The sequence below is a fragment of the Elgaria multicarinata genome, chromosome 2, assembly GCF_023053635.1.
Source record: "Elgaria multicarinata webbii isolate HBS135686 ecotype San Diego chromosome 2, rElgMul1.1.pri, whole genome shotgun sequence".
Taxonomy (NCBI): domain Eukaryota; kingdom Metazoa; phylum Chordata; class Lepidosauria; order Squamata; family Anguidae; genus Elgaria; species Elgaria multicarinata.
Genome location: NC_086172.1, coordinates 140,038,481 through 140,053,533, shown reverse-complemented (window position 1 = coordinate 140,053,533; position 15,053 = coordinate 140,038,481).

Sequence of the window (15,053 nt, the reverse complement as noted above, 5' to 3'; positions counted from 1 at the left end):
CTCAGTGAAGGAATGGATGCTGGTTAACAAACTGAGTATCCATAAAGAAGAGGGTTGTGTTGGTCAGTAGTAAAGGCAATTCAGGATTAGGTGAACAGACTTTTCTAGATGTACTCTCCTTGAAGGACCAGGAATGCAGTCTAGGGCCATAGCTGGACCTAAGGTTTATCCCAGGATTGTCCTGGGGTCAAACCTGTTCATCTAAGTGCCACACAAGGCATCCAGCACTCAGGCAGGATTGAACCCAGGATGATCCTGGGATAAACCTTAGGTCTAGCTACGGCCTGGGTATGCTCCTGAACCAGGCTTCACTCCTGGATTGTCAGATGTTGGCTGTGATCAGGAGCATTGTTGCACAACTTTGTCTAGTGCACCAGCCGCACCCCCTCCCCCAACATACATCTGGCCACTGCCACAGATGCCTTGGTTATATCCAGCTGAGATCACAGCAACACATTCTATGTGGGGCTCCCATTGAAATTGGTTTGGAAACTGTTGGATCAGACCAAAAGTCTATCTAGTACAGCATCGTGCATTGTCTAGTGCTCACTTGTTGGAACATAAAATTCTGCAGAGGCTGCCAGTATATTTCCAGGAACTGTTCAGAGTAAGTTTGTCAATTGTTACCTATAAAGCCCTACTTGGAATGAGATGGTAATATTTGAAGGATTGCTTTCTCCTGTATGAGCTTGCCTGCCTATTCTGTTTTTCATCTGAGGCCTTGCTATGCACCTCATTGATATCAGAAATCCAGATGGCTGGGACACAAGACAAAGCCTTGGGTTTTTTTAAAAGCAAATTTTCCAACTGCACAAATTCCCTGTCAGACACCCCTCCCCCCACACCCGCCCAAGCAAAACACGTTATTCCTCTTTCATAGAGTGACCATATTTTGGAAACCAAAAAGGAGGACAACATAGCCGCCCCATGGGGGGGTGCCCACCAACATGTCCAGCCCCCAAGGGGGCGTGCTCACCAACATGTCCAGCCCCCAAGGGGGTGTGCTCACCAGCATGCCCAGCCCCCAAAGGGGCATGCCCACCCAAACATGGCCTTGGTCACAGGTCTGATTTCACAGCACACAATTAAGACAAACCTGTTCTACATAACATCTTAATGTTAAAATCACTGGAATAAAGTATAAGTGAGACATCCAATGTATCTGAAATTAACTTAACTCATTCCTACTTCTGTAGCTTTTGCTGTACGTTGAAGCTTTTGCTATACTATGTGCTCAGCTACACCAAGCAGGGTATTCCACTATGAAAGCAGTATATAAAATGCAGGAGCCACACTATTACTTTATAGACGTATTGAACTGCACTGCAGGATCTACACTATTGCTTTCTAGTGGTACTGAAGTGCACTGACAACTGTTGGGGCCCATGACACATCTACACCAAGCAGGGTATAACACTATGAAAGTGGTATATGGTATGTGTCATGGGCCCCAACAGTTGTCAGTACACTTCAATACTGCTATAAAGCAGTAGTGTGGCTCCTGGCTTTTCTATACCGCTTTCAAAGTGGAATATCCTGCTGTGTGATACAGTCTTCCCTTCCCCCAAATATCTTTCTGACTGCAAATCCTTCACTGGATGACCATAGTCTAACCTTTCCTAACATTTAACACTGTTTCCCCATCACCTTGCTGCATACTGCTACCACAGAACAAATGAAACAGTTGACAAGTATACAACAACCAAACAACCAAGCATTCAGAAAGAGTATAAACTACTATTAGCCTGCAAATGTTAGCCATGGAACAAAATGGACTAAAGGCTACCACCTCTTAGCTTGTTTCAACTTCAACCAGGCATAACAGTAAAAAACAACCGAGAAAAACACACCTACATTGAAATTGCAATACCTAATGTTGCAGAAAATGAAGAGGAAAAGAGAGAAAAATATACACTACTGGCTATGGAAGTTAAAGAACTATGGCAACAGGAAAACTTACAATTATTTGTTAGTCACATCAGTCACCAGCATGACATCATTTTTTTTTTTTTACAGAAAACCTTCAGAAATTAGGCCTACCAAAATACATGCACGCCAACATCCAGAAAGCAGTCATACTTAAAACATGTTCAATAGTCAGGACATTTCTGAATCAGTAAAAGACAGCATGACTTGGCAAAGCCCATCATGTTCATCTAGAAAAAACACCACAAGCAAGAGAGAGAGATGATGATGATGATAATAGCAACCCTGTTATTTTTTTAAAAGTTTCTTTAAGAAGGATGAACAATTGTCAGCCACTGTTACAAAATATACGTCATGCCAATTATTATAGCAAACAAATTGGGAAGAAAGGTTTATGAGTCTAAAATGCATTATTTAATAGGAACATCACCTCCAAATCATCCCCCCAACTCACAGAAAACTATAGCCACCCCCACTACAAACATGCACATGCATTCATTCAGTCAAACAACCAGGCATCCCATTCAGACATCAATACACTCACACTCCCAGAACATGTGTGCGTGCACACACACACACAGACTCAGCATCACTCACTCCAAAAACACGCATGCCCATGTGCATTCACTCAAAAACCCTATGCACCCCATTCACCCATACATTAATTCTCTCTCTCTCTCTCTCTCTCTCTCTCTCTCTCTCTCTCTCACACACACACACACACACACACACACACACACACACACGCACACACCCCTCAGTCTTACCTCCTACTCGCTTCTTCGTTTTCTTCTCCTCCTCCTCCTGCTGCTTGCTTCTTGCTGCGTCTTCTTCTTCTTGCTGCTGCTTCTTCTTCTTCTTTTTCTTCTTCTTCTTCTTCTTCTTCTTCTTCTTCTTCTTCTTCTTCTTCTTCTTCTTCTTCTTCTTCTTCTTCTTCAGCGCTGGGGGGCGGGGTGGAGTGCTGGAGGCTGCGTTGCTGGAAGTTCCTGCACGCAGCACCCAACCACTCACCTCGCTCTCACTGCCTACCCTTCGCAGCGGCCATCTTGAATCTCGCCCGAACTCATGCAAGATCTCGGCTGTTGGCTGGGTTTTGGGAGAGTTCTCAGCCAGCTGCTGAGATCTCGCATGAGTTCGGGTGAAATTCAAGATGGCTGCCGCCTCTCGCCGGGAAAACTTAGGCCCAGTAAGTTGGGGTTGTGGTTGCTGCGGGCCCAGTAACCACAACCCCGGTATTTTGGGCCCTAACTCTGGTTCCTCTGGACACCCTGATCTCCCAGGAGGTTTCCGGAATTTTCTGGAGGGTCTAGGCAGCCTACTCTTTCATGACTGGACAGGTTATCACCAACACTACTAGCCATGTGGTTACCCAGGAAGGACGACAGACCAAGAGAAGTACACCACTGGTTGTCACCTACAGCCCCCAATTGAAACCACTGCAACAGACCATCAGTGAACTCCAACCCATCATCAGCACAGACACTTCTGTCTCACAAGCCTTGGGCGGCAGACCAGACCTGGCCTACAGACAACCTCCCAACTTGAAGCAGATGCTAACCAGCAACAGTACACAGGACAGAGACACAGAGGGACCAGACCATGCAATAGACCCAAGTGCCAACTCTGCCCCTACATCTATTCAAGCAACACTGTCACAGGACCCAACAACATCAGTCACACCATCAAGGACTCTTTCACCTGCATATAATTTGTGTTACATGCCATCCCTGACTTTGTCTATTGTTAAGTTCTTAATAAATACATACTCATAACATATATCACGTGCCTTATTTTTTTCACCACTTCTTTTCAACTGCACATTATCAGATTTCCAACTGCACATTTCCCCCCAACTGCACATTTTGTGTCCAAATGCACACTAAACACCCCACCCCCTGCAAAGCCTTTTTATTTATAGCATCCAGATTGTGGAATTCCTTACTTACGGAAGCATGGTTTCCCTCTCCACCCCCATATTAGCTTTTGGGTGTTCTGTTAAAACAGGGGTGCAGAACTGTGGGTCCAAAGGGCAAATCTGCCCCTCCAGAGGTTGCCAGAAGGCCATGTCCCTTTCCCCCAATCACTGATGGTTTCCCAGCTTTTGTAAAGTTATTTTCCTATTCTAAAATGTTGAAATGCCTCTCCCAAGGCTTAGTTACTGACAGTAGAACATAGCTACCACATGCTGTTGGGTATTTTTTGCTCCTGCCCCTTTTGACTTTGGTCCCACCCACCACTGGAAAGCGGGCTCCAGATGTTTCTGCAAAATGGAGTTAAGCCCTCTGTCAAGCCTTTCAGTTGATTTACATTTGCCCCTGTGCTGCTGTCAGTATTTTTTGTAGTTGTTGGCTCTGGGTTTTAGCTCTCTCTCTTGTATTTTTTTATAGTATTCTTTTTTAGGGTGACCATATGGAAAGGAGGACAAGGCTCCTGTATCTTTAACAGTTGTCAAGAAAAGGAAATTTCAGCAGGTGTCATTTGTATGCATGCAGCACCTGGTAAAATTCCATCTTCATCACAATGGTTAAAGCTACAGGAGCTATACTAGAGTGACCAGATACAAAAGAGGGCAGGGATCCTGTAGCTTTAACTGTTGTGATGAAGAGGGAATTCCACCAGGTGCTACATGCATACAAATGACACCTGCTGAAATTCCCTTTTCGCGACAATTGTTAAAGATACAGCAGCCCTGTCCTCCTTTTCACATGGTCACCCTAACTTCTTCTAACTTGTGATTGTGAGCCCCCTTGTGGGGCCTACGTGGTGTTGGAAGGCAGGATAGAGTTGATTTCATATATAATCCTTGAATTTCAGATTGCCTATACAGGAAATGTATCTTTGAGGATTTTAATACAAAGGATATTAAGATCTCAGCTGTGAAAAGGGTTTCAGACAGTAGCATAATAAAAACAACAACAGTAGGGGCTGCTGACTAAAAGAAATTAATTTAAAACTATGTGTTGTTGTTTTGAAAGAGGGGGGGACCACCAGAATTAAGGGTTGCTTAAATGCATTTCCTTCCTGGTTCCAGTAGATGGCAGGTACAGTTCTTCAAATTTCAAAAAAGAAAAAATAATAATCAATTTGCTAATATACTTTTGACAACAAAGAGCAGTACATCTTGTGCACTGTTCCATTTTCACAAATTGTTCCTGATGTATAAACAAGTTTTGCTAAAATAAAACAAAGTATCACTATAAAAAACTGTAGAGGGATTAAAAAATTAAATAACAGAGCAAAAACGTATATTAAAGGGTAGTAGCCATGACCTTAGAGTCCAGCAATGACATGGGCACAGAGGATGAGAGACCCAGGATGCTGATGGAGAGGACACAGGGACCAAGCACCACCACAGGTTTACAGCCCCTCCGTCAAGCTCAAGATGTTAGTCCCAGTTCTACTAAGTGGCCATCATATTTGCCACAAGGGACTCACACACTACAGAGCATGTGTGCCAATGCAAATAACACACCCAGTATGAGCTCATGGAGAGAAGGTGAAATGCTAGGCTCCCTTTATCCCCCTTTAATGCCTTTCTACTTTAACATCTTTCTCCTTTCAAGGAGGGAGCAAAGCCTGAGAAGGCTTTGGCAATGTCTGGCAATGTCTGGTCTGAGACATTGTCAGAGCAAGGCGGTCACTCAGAGCTATCCTTGGTGGTGTAACTTCTAGGCTGCTTTGCTTCATTATGCCTTGTGGGCAGGACAGGACAATAGATGTGAAATGGAAGATGAGTGGAGGTGGTGGTTACTGCCAATCAACTGAATGTGTGTGGATAAAGGATGTTGAGCAAAATTAAAGGCTTTCTTGGGCAGGAGTGAGTGTAAACACCTACCCGAATGATGATGCTGGTCCATGAATGCACCCACTGGCATTGTCTTATTTCAGCCATGTGTGTTTCTCTCTTTTTCCTGGAAAATGTGACCAGGAATTAAACCAACGACCTCTAAAGATGCACCTTTCAATTGATATACAGCTCCACTTAAGTTTCTTTCAATACTGAGCTTTAAGGTAGGGTCCATATGTGGCTGTGGAGAAAGGAAGGACTAGAGTCACGAGCCAGACTCCTATGGGGCACATTGTGAGCTTCTCCTGTAGCGGTGTGGTTAAGACAGGGATCCACAAACATTTAGAATTTTGAGAGATGTTGTGGGCTCTAGCACAAAATGGCTGCCCTGGGGGTTGTGTGGCTTGCCTATTCATAAAATCACCACCAAGGTGGGCAAGCTGGTCACATAACACTCATTTCCCAGACAGCAAACTGGTGAAGCTAAAATAAAATAACATGCCCTGCCCAAGTACCTAAGTATAAAGGTAGTGCTGACTACCAAAATCACTGTTTTGAACTTCAAAAAAGATGGCACTGGAGGGCAACACTTTCCTTTTTAACATGGCAGTTTTGTAGTTACAAAAAACACACTAATTTTTTTAAACATCTTAATCAATAAAATTAAAATCAAGAGAGGCAGAGAGCCTGGTGGGCACGAAGAGGTGTCCACAGGCACCACGCTGCGGACCCCAGGTTTTAGGGTGTTGCTTCCTAGAGAGGCTGCCTGGGTTCCAGCGCCATTGCATCACCCTTTTCCCAATGCAAAATTATTGTTGCCTTCAGAACCCCTAAAACAGGATTAGCCAACCTGGTGCCCTCCAGATGTTTTGGACTACATCGCCTATAAACTCATAATAGTCAGGGGTTATAAGAGGGCTCCAGGTTGCCTAACCCTGTTCTGAAAGTTGGGCATTGCCCTGAAGACGCAACATATAGTAGGACTCAAACCCACTCCATCTACTTTACATTTCATTGTTGGTTCCTGCTGAGCAATTGAACTGTATTGGACACATCATTTTTCTAAAATGAATCCTCCACCAAGTGCTATTTTTCCTGCAAGAGGAAACATACAGCAGGGTTGCTGGACCATTTTGCAGTGGGTGGCCATGCCCACTAATGGCATTGTCTCACTGTCCATTTCACCTTCCCCTGTGCTGGGAGATGTATGTTAAAAGGGACATGGCCAGCCCTTGGAGCCATGTGTTGTCCCCAGCTGAGCTCCCTGCTGCTGCCATCCCTGCTGTTATATCTGATCTGAGATTAGAAATAATAGCAGAAATTCCCCTTTCCTAGAATCACAGAATAGTAGAGTTGGAAAGGACCTATAAGGCCATCGAGCAATCACTTGCTCAATGCAGGAATCCACCTTAAAGCATACCTGACAGTTGGCTGTCCACATGCCTCTTGAAGGCTTCTAGTGTGGGAGAACCCACAACCTCCTTAGCTAATTGGTTCCATTGTCGTATTGCTCTAACAGGCAGGAAGTTTTTCCTGATGTCCAGATGGAATCTGGCTTCCTGTAACTTGAGCCCATTATTTCGTGTCCTGCACTCTGGGAGGATCGAGAAGAGATCCTGGCCCCCCTCTCTGTGACAATCTTTCTTGTACTTGAAGAGTGCTATAATGATTCCTCTCAGGCCACAGCTAGACCTTAGATTTATCCTGGGATCATCCAGGGTTCGCCCCTGCCTGAGCACTGGATCCCCTGTGTGTCACCTAGATGAACAGATTTGACCCCTGGATGATCCAGGGATAAATCTTAGGTCTAGCTATGGCCTGAGTCTTCTCTCATCCAGGCTAAACATACCCATTTTTTTTCAGTCTCTCCTCATAGGGTTTTGTTTCCAGACCCCTGATCATCCTCGTTGCCTTCCTCTGAACTCCCTTCAGCTTGTCCATATCCTTCTTGAAGTGTGGTGTCCAGAACTGGATGCAGTACTCAAGATGAGTTCTGTAAACCGCCCAGAGAGCCCTGGCTATGGGAGCGGTATATAAGTTTAATTAATAAATAAATAAATAAATAAATAAATAAATAAATAATAAACCAGTGCCAAATGGAGGGGAACCAGTACCTCGCATGATTTGGAAGCTATACTTCTATTAATGCATCCCAAAATAGCATTTGCTTTTTTTGCAGCCACATCACACTTTTGGCTCATATTCAGCTTGTAATCTACAACAATTCCAAGATTCTTCTCCCTTGTAGTATTGCTGAGCCAAGTGTCCCCATCTTGTGCATTTGGTTTCTTTTTCCTAGGTGTAGAACTTGGCATTTATCCCTATTAAATTTCATTCTGATATTTTCAGCCCATTGCTCCAGCCTATCAAGATCACTTTGAAGTTTGCTTCAGTCTTCCAGGGTATTAGCTATTCCACCCAATTTTGTGTCAACTGCAAATTTGATAAGCATTCCCTGCACCTCCTTATCCAAATCATTAATAAAAATGTTGAAGAGCACTGGGCCCAGGACTGAGCCCTGCGGTATCCCACTTGTTCCCTCCCCCAAGTTTGAGAAGATACCATTGATAAGCACTATTTGAGACTGATTCTGTAGCCAACTGTGGATCCACCTAATAGTTGTTCCATCGAGCCCATTTTTAGCTGGTTTGCTAATCAAAATGTCATGGGGCACTTTGTCAAAGCTTTGCTGAAGTCAAGATATACTATGTCCACAGCATTCCCACAGTCCACAAAGGAGGTTACCTGATCAAAAAGGGAAATCAGATTAGTCTGGAAGGATTTGTTCTTGACAAATCCATGCTGGCTTCTAGTAATTTTGCACTGTTTGTCTCCTGGAGGAAACCAAGGAGGCTCTGTGGACCAGATGCAGTACCTCAGCTGGTTAGAGGTTTCACATCCCTGACACACAGGGATCAAATGCATGACTGCTCTTAATGAACAACAGAACGATTATGCAATCTCATTGGGATTTCATCTGTTTGGCCCCTTACCAATCCTCTTTCTCTTGTGTCAAGTCAAATACGGCATTTTTATCCAAAATGTCGACATTTCTATCCAAAATTTAGATAAAGATGTCAGTAGATCAAGAAGACTATAGTCTCACAGGGCAGTAAACACTGGTGTCATCCTGCAAACTCAAATAATGCTAGCGGACCCAATCTTTGATTTGCTTGCGCAAATGGTTACACAAGTGGCTGTACAAGTAATTGCACAAGTGGTGGTGAAAGCATAACTTTCTTTGGATTCTTTTCTTGTACATAATTTGGAAGTTAATTTTCGCTAGCGGAATGACGCAGTTGGATACTGCCCACAAATTGCTATTCTTTTCTTCCTAGGCCAGCGCACTCTTTACATTCATACTCATTCCTTTCCATTATTCAGATACGACAATAGTAAATCACGACAGTGTTTTAATAGCTAATCAATTAATTAAACTATTTATACTGGAAGAGAACTAAATATCCACTCATGTATAATCACCATTATTTTAGATAAATTCCCCTGCCACTGACACATTAGAAATGCATATATAATTATTTGGCCTCTGGGAGTGTGTTTGTGCTTGATCCCAGATCTGAATGGAGGCTTTTTACTCATGCTACGGACTGCAGTGTGCTGAGGAGGAGTGTTCACGGCTTACTACAGTGCTGTCCTTCAGTAACGTCTCAACCCCCTGTAGCCAGTTGCACATAAAGAAAGCCTTCATTCGGACAAGAAGTGGCACGCAAGCCCTCCCTTCTCTTCACTCCTCCTTTGTTATTCCCCCACCTCCTCCGTCTTTTGGTTTCGTAACTGCAGAGTGGGGTGCAAGAAGGAAAAACGCAAGTCTCAGTGCAAAACTCTTGCTGATCCATAGTTACCGGTGTACTTGCAGGAACCCAGAAGGACGAGCTGTTTTGTCAGGAATCACTTTGCAGGCTTTGAGAAATAACTTGAGTGCTTGGGGGATTATTTTTTAAAAGGGGCCATTTTACAATCTGAATTGTGCTGTCTCCTAATAGACAGAGCACATCCATTTACATATTACATTTGCCTAAGAGCAAAATGAGACATGACTGCAGCCAAAAGCCGAGCTTACTTTATTCCCAGTTTTAAATTGAAGTAATCTCGTGTGTGTGTGTGTGTGTGTGTGTGTGTGTATAGGATCCCCTCCTCTCCAAAGAAAAGGGAGATAGGAGAAAGTCTGACTAAACATTAGCACCAAGAAGTCATCCAAGAAAATGACATCAATAATGCTGCTTTGGGATTTTCTCCGTTCTCGATAAATTAATCAATTTCTAAAAGCAGTTTCATTGATCAAGTCATTGTAAAAAGATAATGCCAGTTTAAAGTGGGAAAGTTCCAGCCTATGCCATGCTCACCATCTGGGAAGACATGATGCAGATAACAATCATGACTTAGGGAATGTCTACAACATGTGTTACCCCGGGGATCGTCCCAGGATCATCCCCGTTCATCCACATGACGTTCAGGGGATCTTAGGGGCAGGGAGAGATGATCCCTCCATTTCCCCAGGATGACTGGGATGGCTTCTAGCCCAATTTTTCTTGTGGTCTCGGGATCGTCCTGAGACCGTGGGAGGTGTGAGCAGCCGTCCCAGTTTCATCCCGGATCCTCACGAGTAAACGTGAGGAGGCAGGGACCGGCCACGGGGCATAGAGTTCTTCAGGCGCTCCGTGCCCATTGGGGGTGGGGTGCGTTTTTTAAAAAACAACAACTTACATTTGCGTTGGAGCAGACATGAGCTCATTGTCTGTTTTTTTAAAAATGGCGGGTGCGACACCCCTCGTTCCTCCCAGGATATCGCACACGTGTCTGTCCAAAGGGGAGGATCTCATGAGCACAATATCACGAGATCCTCCGCCCTCCCTCCCGGAATGCCGGGAGGTGTAGACATGCCCTTAGGATAGCTCCTTTACAGTTCTGACTGGCTCTGACTGTAACCTGGAGTGGATACACTGCCCCGGTGACATCGGAGCCACCAGCCTCCACTGATCATTGCCCAGAGCTTAATGGAGCTTCAGCTCGCAAGAAGAATCAGTGTGAGCAGAGGTTCTCTCATTCACGTCAGTGCTAGGGAAGACTCAGTGCATCATTGTATGTGCACCGTGGGGGCAGCTCCTAAACTCATGGAGCTCCACGTGCACATTAAACCTTCACATTGATACTGCGACTAATGGATGGAATATATTTGTTTTCTGAGTTTCAAATATTTACCTTTACAAAGTGCCTTGAGTCTCCGGGTTCACATTTAATGAAGGTGGGGGGAAAGGAAGAAGCCAATAACATTTCTTCCAAAACTTATATTTAGAGAAACCGCTTACTGGAATATACGTATCCCAGGCTGGAGACTAGGTTTTTTTTAAGAGATCTGGAAGTTATTTGGTAGAGGCTCCACTGCCCTTAGTGTATCTGCATACTTGTGTGTCCCCCATGTCCCACTGCTGTCTGAGATCAAACAGGTTTTGCCATCTTGGAAGAACTGCAAAAACCTGCACAGTCTGTTTACCAGAGATGACTCTGGGATGAGTGTATACACCAAGAATGCCTATCATACCACGTTTAATACTGGAAAAAAATGGTCAGCTTCTAACCAAAGCTGTTCAAAAGGATCTGACATCTGTTTTCATTTCCCCCCCTGAAGAATGATTGATCGCAAGTCTGTCCCTGTTACTCCTCACATTTGTTGTGTCCTTGCAATTGCAAATATAGCTCAATATTGTTTCTATACTCCCCCAGCTGTATGTGGGCAGTTAAAAGATGGCTTTGAGCTCCAATCTGCATTCCAATAGAGTTTGGCTTCTTATGGAAAGTCAACAGTAAATGAATGTGGATGCATGAAAATCAAGGTTAATGCTTGAACTAGGGTGAATGTTTTTGCATTGAGCAGAGTTTTGGACCTGATGCTAAGCTTCAGATGAACTAAAATTCACAAGTGAATAAACATCCACTGAAGAACAGGAAATAATAAGCAACCAAAAGTATTCTGCTATCTGCCGCACTATGGCTGCTGTGTGCCCCCCAAAGTTTGAGAATTCCTTCCAGGGTTCCCCCTTTGGAGCCTTCCCCTTATTTCTGTTCAGTAAGACTTGTGTGCATATCTCAGTATGGGCTGAGCAGAAACCAATGAATGCACAATGCATTCCTCCTTGTTACAAAAAAGAGAAATGTGTAGGGGAATCTGGATATTTGCAAGCATCATGGGACTCTTTTGTCTGCCAAGTAGACAGTGCTAATCCCAAATGAATGGAAAAGCTGCCCCAGCCATTTTGTTAGGAAACACTCTGCTTACTACAGCTAAACTATGGACACTCTGATACAAAAGCCATGGACATCTACAGTTAAGTTGCTATACAGCCCAGGTTTCCTATAAAACCTACAATGGGTCCAGAATAGATTAGGTCATTTCTGATACTCTCAAACGGGTAATGGGTTTTTTCTCCTTTCTGCTATGTGTTTGCCATCTTAAAAAATAATAATTTAAAAATCCTGTAATTATAAGCACCTAAATCAGTAATTTTGACAGACTGCCTAAATTTGCTAATGTGATTCTGCCTAGGGGCGTGTTTCACCTTGGTCCTGAACCCCAAATCTGAGTTGAAGTGGGCTGATTTGGCCCACCTTGACCTGAATCTGGTTTAGGATTGGATTGGGCTACTTGGCCCGAAGCAGTCAAAGTGCTTCAGGCCAATTCAGCCAAATGGCCAGTTGTAAACTACAGTGGCTGAAAATGGCCTTTTCTATATTTGGGTCTATATTTGGGTCTATATTCTGTAACCATCTGGCCTCACTGCCTGAGGGGAGGAAGAAGATGTGTCACCACACTGCATTCCACAACCCCTTTCCCCATCTCCCATCCCTTTACTTTTATTGTGGTATCTCTATGGAGAGCTGCGCAGCTCAAAGACCTGACTGCAGGGCTCTCAGTTTGTGTGGGTCTCATGAGACTTTGCGGGGCTCTTACAGAAGCTCATGCAGGTCTCATGAGACTTCTTGGGAAACTTGCGGGGAGATGTCATGGCTTCACGAGAGCTCTGCAGCCACTTCTGCCAGCCACATGCAATGAGGGAAGGAGAGGCTGGGCAGCCGGCTGCTCTGGAGAGCCCTGCCAGCCATTCTCTTGCTGCAGCAAAAACCATGATGGGAGTGCAGCAGGGAGGGCTGTCCAGAGCACCTGGTGCAGCAGGCCCTCTTTGAGGGAATGGGGATGGGTATTTGAGTGATGTAATTCAGCCCTCCTTCTCCTCTACTGCCTGATTCAGAGCTTTATCACACGTACCTGCTTCCCTCGGATTATCCCCATAGCACTAAACTTTCACCGCTGTTGTTGTTTTGCTACCTGGCAACAGCGATCCTTTGCATACCTGGAAGTGAGTTTAAGGGGGGAAATGTAAAAAAAATCATTAAAAAAAATCAATGGATGACCCAATTCAATCCAAATTTGGTATGCTTAAAGCTTTCCTTAATATCTATTAATGTGGCAATTTTGGTGTCTTTATCTTTAAAGCTTACGCAGATGTAAGCTTTGTTTAAAATCCTCCTCCTGCACCCTGGCGGCAGCTCGGAAGATACACTCAAAAAGCAGGGGCTAAATATGGTGAATCTTTTCCCTTTGAAGCACAATTAAAGCAGGATGCATGGGAGTAGTTGACAATCAAAGCAGATTATAAGGCGGAAAACTTCTGAGTCCTTTGCATGCAATCCACAGTGACAGCACAGTATAACGCTGGTGTGATAAAGCTCTCAGATTCCTCACCCTACTTCATGGGTGTATCGGCCCTGGTAACCATTTAAGAAAGGAATTCTAATTCTCTTTGTTTTTTTCGAAATAAAATAACTTAGAACGTAATTTTGTTTTTCCTTTGATAAGGCTGGACTTGTTCTGTTTCCTAAATAAATGTGTTGTTTATTAGAGAATGTCTCTTTTGCCCAAAGAAATTTGCCTAAATGCTAAACATAGAGTGGGTTGGATCCAGAGTTTATTCCTCCAGGTTGAGCATCCCTAAGCAGAGTTCCACACAGAGTGCTCCCACTGGTGGAAAGGGAGGGAGGGAATCTTTGTGCATTCTCCTTCCTTCTGCAGACCCCCAGGGTCACCTCCCCCAATATTCTTGACTGTCCTGCAACCATCTAGAGCAATTTTGCTGGGAGGGGAGGATAGCTGATTGCAGGTGGAGGGGGGAATCTGAAAGATCGCCTACTGCCTTGTTCAGCTTGCAGGAATGCTCTGCTAGATCAAAATCCTCCTACTGATGGAATTCGCCCTTCCATCTATGGGAGGGGTTTGCTGGATCCAATCCAGTATGCTTCAAATTAAATAGCATAGGGTGAGCCACTGGGACAATACATAATATAGGGGGAGGGAAACTAAATATATCAGATTTCGAGAATGGGGAGGGAGGAATCATGCTGTTTCCTGACCCAACAAATCTGATGAAGATGTGCTAGGAAGGATCTGAGATCAGTTTTTATATCTCTCTGCAACCATTGCATCTCCTTAACGAGACTTGTTTCATGCTCAGAAGAAACAACAGAATCTCCCCTCTGGCTTGGAACTCAGAGATGTAGATTATTATCTTGTAAATGTCAAGTTAACATTGGCTTTTCTTTTTTTAAAAAAGAGAGAGCAAATAAACCTTGTTGTTTTGATCCATCAAATATTGAACTAATTAAGAAAAAATTGTATGTCTCCTTAGAAGTAAGCTTCTTTGAGGTTAATAGGACTTACTGCCAGGTCAGTGTGATGGCAGCCTGAATGGCTGCGTGATGGCTTTGGGCTGAGGGGGTGTAGGGGTGGCAAGGGAATGGTGTGGGGGCAGCAGTGGTGGCAAGGGGGGGAACAGGGAGTCCAATGGATTCCCAGCCAACCTTACTCCTGGCTTTCCTGGGTCCTGGCCATGCGGCTGGTGCTCAGAAACCCACCCTCTTTGAGGTGGCTGAATCTTGCCTTGGCTTCGGTGCTGAGGTGAGGCAGGCACCCCCCAAAGCACCCTGAGTTGAATTAGGGCCATTTTGGGGTTAGTCAGGGGCTGTGCACAGCCTTATTTAAAATACAATAATGCATTTAAAACAACAGAGTTAAAAGACCGAACTGCTAAAATGCCTGGGAAAATAAAAAGGTCTTCACCTGGTGCTGAAAAGAGCACAATGTAGGCACCAAGCGAGCTACTCTGGGGAGCTCATTCCATGGCTGGGGTGCTACAGCAGAAAAGGCCCTCTTCCTGGTACAAGCAGGAAGTTCCCCAGCCCTTATTTTGCTTTACTGTGTCCTGCACAGGCTTGTCATCAATAAAGTCATTTACAGCATCTTGAGATTATTCTCTTTTTTCGTGTTCAC